This window comes from Aulonocara sp. 'chitande type north' Nkhata Bay, linkage group LG7 (assembly GCF_057382095.1).
Source record: "Aulonocara sp. 'chitande type north' Nkhata Bay isolate Kocher_YH1m ecotype deep benthic linkage group LG7, A_spYH_male_GT1.1, whole genome shotgun sequence".
NCBI classification, from domain to species: Eukaryota; Metazoa; Chordata; class Actinopteri; order Cichliformes; family Cichlidae; genus Aulonocara; species Aulonocara sp. 'chitande type north' Nkhata Bay.
In genome coordinates, this window is record NC_141350.1 from 43,418,739 (window position 1) to 43,430,893 (window position 12,155).

A 12,155-nucleotide genomic window follows, 5' to 3' on the forward strand; every position below is an offset into this window, starting at 1 on the left:
TGTCTGTTTGGATGTGGAGAGGCAAAGATGATTTCTCTCTCCCATCAGTGACCGTGGTTCCTGTCGTTCACATGAAATTTAAGTTGGCATTCTCTTCGCACAGGTATTTATCTGAATAAACATTGAACCCTGAAATGATGTTAAAGAGCTCCAAAGATAAAAGGACTCCACCCGCAACCTTAAAAGCACAGATTTAGAATTAAACACTTATATGCAATGTAAGTTACTGTCATGGTCTACGGTGGGTGGCTGGAGTTTCCATTAGGCTCCTGAACTGACCTGGGATCCGCCCCTGGGCAGGGCCAACTCCAGCTCCTGCACACCTGGAGCCTATTGCAGGCTATCAAGCCAGAGGGATTTAAACCACACATCGATGTTCACTCACTGCCAGTTCGTCATCAACCCATGTTGGTAACAGGTCTTGTGTTTCAAATTCTCGCTGTGATTTATCTTACTAACAAAGACTCTTTTGTGCTACAGTTGCTGTACCCACCCTGGCTCACTCCACCTCCGGACTCGGGATACCTAGTGATCATTTTGGAAATCCCTCTGTGCCTCACCTGCCTGCCCTCCTGCCATCACACTCCATCTGGAGCCCCGGATCTCAGGTCAGCCTTTCCACGCCACTCAGCCTCCCCTGGATCTTCATCATCCCCCTCTCAAACACTCCAGGTCCCTAACTGCAAGTAAGAATTGCTGCTCTTATACTGGCCACTTCTGAGCTGCCTTCACTACCTGCCTAACTCCTATATCCTCTCCCCTCAGTGTGACTGTTCCCCACTCAGCTCCGTTCCACTTCTCAGGCCTCGTTCCCTCGCCCTAGCCACGTTCCCCTGGGCACGCCACACCAAGGCTCCACGTCTCGTCATTTTCTGTCTTTGCCACGTTTCCCTTTTTTTCCCCCTTGCACTTAACCGTAATAAACTGTTAAATCATCTACTGTCTCCGCTCTGGGTTTCTGCACCTGAGTCCTATTCAGTACCGGCCATCCGTCGCCGTGACAGTTACTACCTCATAAAATAAGATTTTAAGTCCATTTGACACATTTCCTTCTTACATTTGCTCATGTAAGGGGTCAGCATGCAGTAGCAGATCATTTGCTTCCTTCTGTGCTCTACATCCTCTTTAACGCCAATAAACCGCACATCCTCTCACATCATACCATTGGAAATTTAGGAAATGCTCTGGCATTCTAAACAATACCATGTCACTATACTATTTCTATACTACATAGTAGTATATCATACCCTATAGTACTATAGAGCATGATATACTACTAAGCCCTTCCTCACTTTCAACTCTGTTCCTTGATCTACTGGGAGTGTGGGAGAGTCAGTAAGAGATAACCGGGGTTATCTTATCATTCATCATCCTTTAATGACTTTTTAGCATTGGACCAGGTGCTTTCACACACATTACTCTCCAGGTGATCATAAGAGAGGGCAGGTGTCATGTGTCTTTTTTTTAATGATTGTATTGCTTATTTTTTGTTTCTCTTTTAACGTTGCTGCAGATTCACAGAGGCATGCTAATGAAGACTGATGAAGTGCAGATTGGAGGAAAACCACAATGTTCTTGCATTGTAAGTTGTTCATTTGAAGTGTTTAGAAATGCACAGAAAAAGCTAACTTATCACTTCAGCTTCCATAATACGAACGGCATCTAATTTAAACAGGCAGGATGTCATACTGTGAAGAGGATTTATCCATAGAGAGCTCTGGGAGTGTGTTAGGACATTTCACCAAATAAAGGCCTAGTTAAGGCAAGGTTTATAAAAAATGAATTGTTAAAACAATACAGAGGTAAATGTAACTTTTCTAATTCTGTAATGTTCATTGAATGTTCAGATATTGGTGTATAGGAGTGTTCCTGTTAGCAAATAATTTTTATGTCCTTTTAAACAATCTAACTTGATTTAAACACTTGCCACAGAATGACTGATGGTGCATTTAAGAGCACCAGTAGTCCTCCTCTCTTGCATCCACACATCTGTGCAGAGTCTGGTTACACATAGCTGCTGTTTCGTTGTTATACACTCGCCGACCACTTCATTAGTTGCACATCGTTAGTAGAAGGCAAAAACCCCATGTGGCTCTCCCATCACATCGAATCCCAAAGGTGCACTATTCTAATGAGGTCCTGTTACTACAGAGGACATCTGAGTACAGTGAACTCATTGTCATATTGAATAAGCCAGTATGAGCTTTGTGCCATGGGACATTATACTGCTGGAAGCAGCCATCAGGAGATGGCAGCAGCATCTGCCATCTCCCACAGCAGCACTTTCTGAATTGGCACCAATAATCACGCAGTGCCTTAAATCACCTTTCCTTTCCATTCTGATGCTTTGTTTGTATTTCTCCATCATGTCTACATGCTTTATTTTCACTGTTGCCCACATTTAAGCATCTAGTCGACTGGTTGTGCACATCGCTATTGATGTGCTTGTCGTCACGAGCAACTGTGAGAAAATCATAAAATGATCTCTTCTAACTTTAAAGAGCCCAAGCACAAAGTTCTTTTGGAGAAAGCTCTGCTGTAATAAGGTGTCAGGATTGATGTAAATGTGACAGATGATGCACGTCTCAACTGAGGCTTAGGAAGGTGGGAGTGAGTACGTTTTGGTCTGATTCCCCGGCTGTCTGGCATGTGTTCAGCTCCCGTTTCACTGTTCTGTCAGCCCTCATACTGGGGGTCTGGTATTAAACAAAACAAAACAAACATAGCACAGATTCCATTGTGCATATGTGGTTTTTAAACTTGGCTCTTCAGGATCGTTCTAGATTTAATTGTACACATGCACACACACTCACAAATATTCAATATCCAGATGAAATACCTTTTTTTCATGTTTTAAGGTGTATTAATACTGGCACGGCTTGGATTAGGAAAAAGACAGCAGACGGTCTGATTTTACTACTTTGCATTAAAATGCATCGGGGGCTTATACTTTTTCTAGCCCCCAAAGATCAACAGTTATTGTTTTTTATGTGGTTTTTAAGGCCAGGATTTTGTGGCTACATCTTCCAGTCTCCAGCGTGCCTGGCCTTTTGTGCGGATTCTTCATGTGAAGAATACTTTTCCACCTCACTTGCTGCACCGCTCGCCTGTTTTCCCAGCTCATTCTTTGGATGGGGAGTGTGTTTTTTCTTTGTCAGCGTGAACATTATTTCATCTCTCCCCCGGCCTGTGGAAACTGTGGCAAAGTGAGGTGACCTGAACTTCAGGCAAACGGAACATGGCCGTGTGTGCTTTTGTGTGGAATTTCACAATTATTGAACCTTTAAGTCAGTGTAAAATTTGCTGTTCTGCTCGATCTGTTGTGTTGTTGCTCATCAGTAATTGTTTCTTGTTAAGTAGAAACTGGGGGAAAGCGTAATATATGAGGTCAGAAAAAAAGATAAAAGAGTTTTACAGTCTCAACAGCCTGTGATTTTATACACATGTCCATATGGGTTAAACTTCCATGGTACAACTGCCACATTTCACAGCTCACTGTTCAAGTAGTTTGCTAATAGTCACACCATGAAATTGCAGCAATTACATTTTGATCAATCGCTGGATTAGAGACAACTCACGATCAGTAAAACTCAGACTTTCCCATAACATATCTAGTGGAATGGACTTGATGACCTGCTATGGTTAGGTGACCATAAATAATGAAAACAACTGGCCACGATTATTCTATAAGGCAAAAACTACTACATCGTTTTTTGTTTCATTAGGATACATTGGGTTTTAGTCATAAACAGTGCAGAATAGAATAGAATAGAATAGAACAGAATAGCCCTTTATTGTCATTGTACATGTACAACGAAATTGTAGGTGCTCCACATCAACTGTAACGGAATAAAATATAAATAGTAGACAGTAGGAATAAATGGCAAACACAAGAAATATATATACAAAAATCCGAGAAAGTCACACACTGGAGAACAAATGTGCACAAATGTGTGATTCATGAATATTATCTTACTTGATTTTGTCTGTAAGAAGCATTCCCCAGACCATATTTATGAACAAATGATTAAGACCTGGCTAGAAAATGTTAACACATCCTTAAACTGAATATTTGTTTCTGTTCTTCTTCGATTATAGTATTAACTTTGCTGAAAGTGAATACAAAGAACACAAAATGCTAACCTGAAAGGCATACTCTTTAACCTTTATAAAACTCATTCTGATAGGCGTTATCTTATCGCTCATTAAGAAAGACTTCCATCCTTGCTGGAGATTATCACTCGCAGTCAAATTTCTTGGCTTCTCATCTTGGGCTGACAGATCTGAGGGCTGCACTACAAAGGAAGTTCAGCACAGTCAGCTTTCTCTGTCAGGCCGGGCTTTCTGGTCTGTGTGTGCTCATGTGACTTTTCTTCCACACAAAACAATCCGTATGAGCCCTCCCTACTCCAATCAGAGAAGTTACCAGATGATGATGACGATGAAATGAAACTATAAAGAACACAAAAAACATCTAAACATAAAATGGAGCACTGCAAATTAAACAAGATTGATGCTGCAGAAAATGATTAATCTTGGGGATTTGGGGAATTAGTGCACAGAACAATAAAATAAACATGTTTCCTTGAAATATTATTTTAACACTGAGCATGAACTTAGAACTCAGTGCTGCACAGTAGAAATCTGAGACTTTAAGTTGGATTCACGTAATTGTTAAATGTTACTGATCTATAACTTAATAAAGGAGGCCTGGAAATTTCTTTAGTTTGGTTCAAAATCAAAATTAAATAAATTTTGATTGATTGATTGGATGGTGTTGGTGATAAATAACCTAATGATCAATTCTCTCATCTGTGATCCAGTAGCTGCAGTTCTAACAGTGTAAAAGAGACTTAGAAGTAGACTAGAATCAAGCGTGAAAACATTTCCTGCGCTATCAACTGAATGCATGCAGTGACAATACAATGTAAATAAAAAAAAAAATCAGTTGGTTTTAACAGAGTACAGTTCAACCCTGCGACAGACTGGCGACCTGTCCATGGATGGATGGATGTTCAGAAACAGTTACCACGGTGATTCAGCCGGGTAAAAAGAGCCACTTTTATGGCAAAGAAAACTGATTTCATCTCGACATAGCTCGCTAATGCAATAACCTCACATTGTAGGTGCTCCTTGTCCTCCACCTGCTCCCCCCCCACCATAGTAGTGGGAGAAACAGAGCTGTAAAAAACACCTCCATGTTTTCATAGCTGTGGACTCACTCAGACCAAACGGTGGCTGCTAGGCTAATTAATTTTTAAGCTGACATTTGAAAACCTTTGCTGAGAGTCGGCTCCAGGCTAGCTGACAGCCTGTCAAGGAAGTAGTGAATGTGGCTGCAGCGTAAACTGTTGAACATATCAAAACTGACATGTTTCAGTATGTTTGCTCATGCAGTAGTTTTCTAACGGTCAGTAGACACATCCACACTTAGAACAAGCTCATCTAAATAGACGACTGGCCTGTTGTATATTTATTATGTTTGTTTTTGCAATGCATGCTTTTTATGTGACTGTATGTCATTTAGACTATGAAGGAATTAGTTTAGCTTTATCAGGGAGTAGTTTCATATGCAAGGCAGTTGTAGGCTTTTGCACACTAATCAATCTGCTGTCAGTGCATTTAGGGCTTTAGATGAGGGACATTCAAAAAAATCTATTCTGGTTTTGCTCTTTTGCCAATTTTTTGCTCTATGATGGATCACAACCTAAATGTCACCCGTTGGGCAGAATACTGGAAATTCATGGTTTTCCATTAGATTATATACCTTGTGCTTGTTCCAAAGTATCTTTAAATTATAATTTCTTTAAATTTGATGGCCTCCTTATATACTGCAGGGGAAGTGCTCATTATTTTATTATATTTCACATAAATTTTAGATATGTGGTATCTGTTGATTGCAAAACAACTTTGATTACAAAAATCTTTTCCCAGATTCTCAGCTTAAAAGTGTCAGGACATAAAATCTAATCAGATTTATTTATTTAGTATTTATTTAGTAAAAAACGATAAAGCACGAGTGTCGCAATGTGAGTGCTTTCGTGCCTGCGAGTGCATGCGTGTTATCTTAAATGATGTAGCAGGTCCTTGTTGTACTCCAAAAGCAAACACCTCCACACATTTCCCCTGAGGTCCAAATAATAAAGTCACCTGCTAATACTAACTTTATTAGTCCAGAGAGCCGCCGCAGTCTCAGAATCTTTCACGAGTGACGTGTTATTGTTTTTAAAGCTCTGTTTACTCTGCACAGCCCTTCAAACCGAGCCTCTCTCTGGGCTGTGACCCAAAAGGCTTTATTAGGTAGATGAGCGGGTGGCCAAATCCCAGTGTGAGTTTGTGCGGGTGTGTGCATGCAGTGTAAGAAACTGTACAGCATTGCTCACTATCTATATATTTACCCCCCTGCTGCGTGTATTATTATACGTGTGTGTTTTACTGTGTGTTTCTGGCCAGCTGCTGTGGCTGTTGGTGTGATTCAATTCATCTCTTAAAATGTTTGTGGGCAGGTGATTATTGTGTTATTTGTTTGTTTCTTTTACAGAGTCTCCAGTGAACCTAGGCAAGTGTTTATCTCAGCTAGCTATACTTTGACCTGCTGACAGATGCAATGCAGCACTAAACATTTTTTTTTATTTTTAGAGCTTTAGGTGTTTTACTTACTTACAACAATATACATTTTAAGAAAAAAACACAATCAGACACTCATCAAAGAGTTGGAGACTTGTGGCGGGCAGTCATGCTGTCTTTTGAACAAGTTAAGGCCTCATTTATTGTTTTTATATAAGACAGTAAGGCATGTATTGACTTTTAAGGGGTTTTGATGAAAACAGTAGCTTGTTGCTGCTGCTTTGTGACATTTCTGCACTGACAAAAATATCTAAAAGCTATTGCTATCCTAGCAACACCCCACCTTTGTTTTTCAGGTTCCCCTTTATTGTTTTTTTTTTTTTTGGCAGTTTCACATCAATACACAAGGAAAATGTGGGTACAACAAATCCTCCAGCTGAATCCCTTCATATTTTGTTTGATTGCACTATGTGATATGACAAATTTTGGAGAAGATGAATACAACAATTCTCACCTTTAAGGAACATCAAAGTTTATGGTAGTCAGTTATTTACATCATTTTCCAGTTTGTCCATAACTTCACCAGATACAGGACATGGATGCTTTTCTGTTTTTGAGTCATCTCCATAATTTCCCTCATAAGCGCTTCGATCCTTTGCTCATACTGAGGCTGCCGGCTTGTGGTTGGCTCTGAACTTGGGATAGCTTCAGCTTTAGCTCCTTTCCCTTTGTTAGCTTCTTTAAAATGTCCATGTTCAGCTGTATGTTGGTTTAAGTGTCTGATTAGGTTTGTTAGTGTGAATGTTTTCGCTCCGATAAAGCAGTTTACTTTGGCTACTTCCACACTAACAACCTTTTAAATGTGCTGCTGTGAGTTGCCTTTGCCATTGTGCTCATGTTGTGTATGCCTGAAAAAGACCGGCTCTTATGCCGGTATTTTTTTAATGTTTTTATGATCGACGTGTTGCTTGCGTCACACACCGATTTTGACGTAACATCACGTCCCACGTGACACAATCTTTGTGGCAGATCCACCGGTCGCGCATCTCTCTTTTATAACTTGGCACATTGCGCCATTTTACTGATATTGCAGTACAGAAGCTCAAAAAATGTTGCAAAAAGCACTCGACACAAGTCTTGGCTGAGTGGATGGTCACTGGTCAGGGCTAAGAGAACTGACAATCAGCCAGTTCCAGTTGTTGCACACCCAAAATTCCTTTACTCATCATACCTGTAAAAATGGACACAAATGCACTATCATGAATCTGTATTTGCTTATTCAAATGCTTCTTTTACTTTAAATTGTTGCTACAGGTCATAACAACAGCTTAAGCAAACAACCTCTGCTGTCATTTGTTGGGGGCGACTGTATCTGTGTTTACTCTGACACATTTGTGTTATCCTGCAAAGAAATGAAGAAAAAGGCTAGTTTGGAGGTAAGCCCAGACGACATTCTTACTGAACTAGTATGGAATGCTTAGATAGAGATGAGGAAAGAGAGCAGGCTTTGGGACACAAGCGGTGACTCAGTATTTGCTGTTATTGTGGCCTCGTCTGCAGTTTCTTCTTTGCAGACTTGTTTGTGACCATGCGGGATTACTTGTTCACATTATACTTGTTCATTACTTCTTAAGTGTCTCATAAACTCAAATTGTTTCTCTGTACACAAACAAATACAACACAGACAAGTAATGCAACATTAAATGTTAAAAGAGAGCGGTTCTGGGATTTCTCCTCCTTCTAAAGTGCGTGCAGCATGTTGGAGCTTTTCTTCACTTAGAGTCGGAGACAAAGGTTAAACACTGAAATCAATTTCTCACAAACCTCTTGTGTGAAATAGGGAGTCAAGACTTGCTAACTTTGCTAAGTCAACATTCGCTCCATTGACAGATAATGAAAAACTGACTTCACAGGCACCCACAGTACCAGAGGAAACTTTAGAGTATGTGGGTACATTCGGGTTCATGTCAACACTGCAGTGAAATAAAGGATGCAAAGTAAAGTTCAAACACAGAAATATTTGGCCTTCAGTTCTTTCTTAATTCATCTGGCTTCAGGCTTTGCAGAAATGTATTCTTGTTGACTATCAGGCCTTTCAGAATAACACACAGTAATTCTGTTTAGAGTGACTTTTCTCTTCAGTATGGAGCACGTCAGGACTGATTAAGCTGACGTCGTGTTGAGTGATTTGTCCACATGTGGTCTGTTTTAAATGCTATAAAATAAATGCCAGATATTTATGATAGCACACAGTGACCTGCTAGAAACCACCAAACAAATTTAGAATAAGCCTACACCAGATCCAAAGAGCTGTTATTTCTTTCTGTTGCGATTTTATCTGTCTCTCTTAGGACTTTCTTTCTCTTCTTTTTCATGTCTCTCACCTTCCCTCCATCTTTGCATTTCGCTCTTTCGTGCTCTCTTTCTCTCTGTTTAGTGGGTCAACATGTCCTGCCTCCTCTTCACATTAATTGTTGTCTTGCTGTATCACGCAACCATTCACAGCTGGGATCCATTAAACCTGTGTCTGTACGAGTGTGTGTGTTCACCAGGCCAGGGTAATTCCCCCTCTGTTTCTGATGAACAGGTTGGTCCAAGGCTCCGGGCTGAGTTCTGAAAGATGCTTCACACTTGGTTGACACGCTGGTGTTTGTAGTTTTCCACGCATTGCTTCTGTCTCACAAGCGTTGTGTCAAAGTGGCGGCTGGGAATTCTGGGAACTTGAGGAAACATGAATGTAGGGTTTTTTGATGGCCTGCGGTTTATGTTTAAGTAGTGCACGAAACTAGCCTGTCGTGGGCTGTTTGTCCTAAGGGTAACAGGATAATGTGGAAAACCACATGAAGAGACCACACAAATACATCTGCTATATGTAAAATTTAATGCACTGCATTGTGGAATTGTATGTGCTGAAAATGTCTGCATGTTATTTCATATTTTTCTCTTTGTAATTTCATGCAGCAGGACCTTCTCTGCAGCAGAAATCCAACAAACACAAAACAGAGGAAAACCCAAATCCAGGACAGATTCAAACTCACCCGAGCCAAAAAAAGACTAATGCCTTTTCCCCACCGGTACTGGCTTGACTGGACTTGACTCCGATTTTAGGGTCTTCCATTATGTGAGAATACCTGGTACCAGGTACTTTTTATTACCCGGTTCATCAGACTTCATCCCACAAACTGGCCAGTCGCTGATGTCACTCGATGAGTGATGAGAGCAACTCCTTTACAGAAATCAAAACCGCCATTTTTGAAACCTGATAATGACGGAAATGGCAACACAAAACACATCAGCATGGTTCATGAGTCTGAGATAAAGCCATAGATTGAGCAGCAGCTATACTGTCACCTAAACGTCCTCCACTGTTGTTTTTGTGTTGCATAACAATGACATCACTAATGTACTAAAAATCGTGTTGAATTGAGTCGAGTGGAAAAGAACTAATGGAATAGAAAAGAAGTCAACTTAAAATTTAGGGTCAATTGTCCGGTTCCACCACGCTATGAACAAAAGTATTAGGCCACATCTTTTAATCTTTGACTTTAGATGCTTTGCCGGGTGTACAAAATCAAGCACGTAGCTTTTCAGTCTGCCTTTACAAACATTTGTGAACGAATGGGTCCTTCTAAAGCACTGACTGAATTCAAGTGTGGTATTGTAGTAAGATGCCACTGACTCAGTATGTGAAATCTTTTCCTTCCTTATTATTCAGCGATCACCTGTAAGTGGTTTTATTGCTAAGTGGAAGCATTTAGCAGCCACAGCAACTCAGCCACAAAGTAGGAGATCATGTAAAGTTACCCTGGGGTTGCTGAGTGCTAAGGCGAATAGTGTGTAAAAGTTGCCAGTGCTGACTCAATGACTGCAGAGCTAAACACTTCCTGTGGCATTAACGTCAGCACAGAAACTGTGCACCGGGAGCTTCAGGGCATGGCTTTCCATGACCAAGCAGCTCTTGTAGGTGTAATACGTGGTCGCATTGCGCTTTTGTATAATGTCCTGCGCCATAACCCAGGTTTTTGAGTTTTTATTTCATTATAGATTTTCAGAAGTGGTTTTGTTCTATTAATGTTTTGGATTATTGTGCTTTTGAGTATTTCAGACCCCTGTATTAGGTTCCTATTGGATTTTTTTATGTCTCTAGTTTAGTTATAAATTCAGGTTTATTAGTTCCTTTCCTGTTCCCTGTAGTTTTTTCTCTGTCTCCCCTAAAAGTTTGTCATGTCTTCTAGTTTCTTTACCTTTCTGTCTTTGTGCCAATTCTGTGTTTCTTTCCCTAAGTTCTGTCTATTCCTGTTTTATTTTGACGTCTGTCTGTTCCTTGTATCTTCTCTCTAGTTCTACTTCCTCTGTCTCGTCATCTGTAATTGGCCCCAGCTGTGCTCCCACCTGTTTCCTTTCCATCATTATCCTGTGTGTATACAGTAGTGTCTTTCCTTGCTCTATGTCGTGTCTCCTTGACCATAGACCTTAAATATAAAGAGTAAAAGTCACAGAGGAAAATGGAGAATTTTACAGTGCATGCAAATTTGTTTGCTTTTACAATAAACTGCTGACTTACCAGTATGACTGATCTACAGCTGGACGTTTGTGAAAATTAAGCTGAAAATGGCCTTTAAAATCTACTTTTTGTACTCAAGTGGCTTCTTGGTTTTAGAGAGACACTGTCTGAGAAAAAAGTTTGGGTTTTTTTAAAGTTTTCTTTTTCAATAACTTTATAATTGCAACAAAAATAGGAAAGTACCAAATAATAACTAAACCAGCCAACTGCAGAACAGTAACATGTGCTATTTCAGTTATTTATACCTACTGCTGTAAGTTTGATAGGTTAAATAGGCTATGTTACTGTCATTAACGTAACACTAGAGAAGATACACTTATCTGATTTGTTACAGCAGGTAAACAAATTAAGCTCAATAAAATAGGCATATAACAAACATGTTTGATAAGTCGGCACTGTAAGGCTCCGTACATATTAATTTTGCCTTAAAATTGGTCTTATGTTAGTAAAGGTTGTCAAACTGTGTCATTTTGTTTTGATTTTAGTGAAACTTGAGCTAAGTTTGTCCTAAGGGGTCATCGTCCAAATTGTGCTTGATGTCAAGGTCATTTTTGTCATTTTAGGGGCACTTTTCTCATTTTCACAAGAATCACTGCTCCTAAAAGTATTGGTCAGATTTTAGGGTGACTGCATTCATTTCTCCAGGATATGACTCACTTTGAACCTCTTGACTCCTCAGTAGTTTTTAATTCTCATTAGTTTATGCAGTACAGTCTGCCAGTGACTGTTATCTTATTTTTTCAATCTATTGATTTAAGCAATGCTTGTGCTAATAGATGGTTTCATGTCCACTCATAATCAAGGGGCAGAACTATTAAATGCATTATATCATCATCATCATCATCTTGAATGGGTGGACGGTTGAGATCAGACTTGAATACAATACTCAATTTCTTTTCTTTTTGTTTTTTGCTAACTCAAAGTAGGAATATCCAGCTGTATAATATTCTCATTACAGACCACCGTTTTGCTTCAGTTTACTCACAGGTTACACACTAGAATATTTATCTTCCTTAAACACATT

At 39.9% G+C, this 12,155-nt stretch overlaps 1 long non-coding RNA gene across 1 annotated transcript; it reads left to right on the top strand.

Annotated features, from left to right (window-relative positions):
* The first annotated feature begins 232 nt into the window (after nt 1-232).
* Nucleotides 233-981, top strand: LOC147325831 (uncharacterized). Its single transcript, XR_015130589.1, has 3 exons — nt 233-407; nt 481-686; nt 766-981. It is a non-coding gene; the product is annotated as an uncharacterized LOC147325831 (long non-coding RNA).
* The last annotated feature ends 11,174 nt before the right edge of the window (nt 982-12,155 follow it).